The following is a 1740-nucleotide window of genomic DNA, read 5'->3' as shown; positions in this document are numbered from 1 at the left end:
GCCGCCGTTCCTCCCGGGGTGTCGCAGCCGCGGCTCACCCCGCCCGACCGCAGGCACAGGACCCAGGAGCCCGCCAAGCCGCGGCGCTTTGATGTCGCGCGGCCACACGGTGGCGCTGCCGCACCGCCCGCTGGCCAAGACTGGGGCGCCCCGGGCGGAGCCAGGCCTGGCCTTGTGCGTCCCCCGCCACCGCCAGGGGGCTAGTCCCAGGGGTCGGGTGGGCGGCCGAAGGGCCCTGAGGTAAGGGGAGGGTCATTGCGTTTTCTCCTTCTGGCCACTCCACATTCACTTACACAGAACCTTAGGGCTTTTATGGCCCTCTGGCCTTCCTCTGCAAGCAGGGAAACTGAGGCGGAAGAGCTAGGACTCCTGGTGTAGGCTCAGCTGAGAGGCTTTAGCCAAGCCACTTGTCCTAAAAGAGAAAAGGGCACAACTAAGGGGAAGAGAAGGAACCACAGGGATTTCTTCCCAGCGAGATCCTGACCTGCAGGGAGGGCTGTACTTTACATCCCCGTGCACACGCGAATACACACAGACAGAAAATTGAGAACACACTATTTTCTTTTTTGTCTTTTGTACTATGCATTGTCTACATTTCTTTCTTTCCATGTTGGGTGTGATCTGCTACAGTGATCTCACCACTCACAAGCCGGCCCTCAGCTACCCTTTGAAAACAGTGCTACACAGGTGCCCTGCCGGCCAGCCGGGAGTGGAAAGGTCCATACACGAGGCCAACGTGGCCATGCAAGGTGCGGGGAGACTGAATCTTCACGAATAGCCTGAGGATGCCTTAACGGCCATTCTGACTCGGTGGGTCTGATTCCCGCCTCTCTAGCAAATTCTACAGGAGTGCTGACCACCCCTGCTCAGAGTGACTCAGTCTCCACAGCCTCATCATCAAGCACTTTACAAGGAAAGCTGTTCTGAGACTAAATTCTGCCACACACACAAGCATCAGCTGGTAAGTAGGCACAAAAGCTGGAGTCGGCCTGTTCTTGTCCTCTGAACCGTGAGGTAATGAGTCACTGTTGAGTCAGGGACCTCCTGGCTGTTCTTCACCCAGGGTGGTATGAACCCATGGGACCTAAGCAGAAGAGATACAGGCAACTCATAGTGGCCTTCCAAGGGATAGCCCCAGTAAAAGATGATCTAAAGCTTATAGGCAGGACCAGCAGATGGCAAAATGGCTATGTTGCTGGACTCCCATGCAGTTGCCCATGGTTCGAGTCCTGGATCTAGTGGCTTAAACTCAATGCTGGGCGCGTGTACATGTGTGCCCAAGGTTCTGAGAGGAGAATGGAAGAGAAGGGATTGCAGCATGGCCATCCCCTTTGGGGGGTTATTTTTTTGCTTTCTGTCTCTCTGTCTTTCTCTTTCTGGTGAGTGCATGCGCCCTATAGCTAAAACCTCTCAAAAAAAAAAAAAGTGATAAAAACTTATAGGCCAACTTAAACTACAAGCTGAGTGTTTCTGAGTTTCCTTTTTTCCCTTCTGACAAGCAGGAAAATAGAAATGCCTATAACTCAGCTCTGATCCTACAGACAAGGGAAATGTCATAGAGCTACAAGATGGAAGGACCCTGGATCCCTGGATCACTGCATGGAGCAGAGCTGCCCCATCGACTAGGATCTGTCACCTAGAGATAGTTATTTGAGAGAGAAATAAATTGTCTTATTTATTATTATATTTTTAGAGGCTGACGAGCTTCCTCCAGCCTCTTTTTTTTTTTTTTGAGAGGTT

At 52.2% G+C, this 1740-nt stretch overlaps 1 long non-coding RNA gene across 2 annotated transcripts in view; it reads left to right on the top strand.

Annotated features, from left to right (window-relative positions):
- Positions 1–133: 133 nt before the first annotated feature.
- LOC106735906 (uncharacterized) overlaps positions 134–1740 on the top strand; it is a 4392-nt gene continuing 2785 nt past the window's right edge. Inside the window, exons 1-2 of one of the 2 annotated variants that reach the window (XR_001371086.1) lie at positions 134–240; positions 836–961. This is a non-coding gene — a long non-coding RNA (uncharacterized LOC106735906). Of the gene's footprint in view, positions 241–635; positions 750–835; positions 962–1740 lie in introns of those variants that run through there. The other variant, XR_001371085.1, reaches the window with a different exon arrangement.

The sequence above is a fragment of the Tupaia chinensis genome, unplaced genomic scaffold (assembly GCF_000334495.1).
Source record: "Tupaia chinensis unplaced genomic scaffold, TupChi_1.0 Scaffold000568_1, whole genome shotgun sequence".
NCBI lineage: Eukaryota > Metazoa > Chordata > Mammalia > Scandentia > Tupaiidae > Tupaia > Tupaia belangeri.
This window is presented reverse-complemented; position numbering and strand designations above follow the sequence as displayed.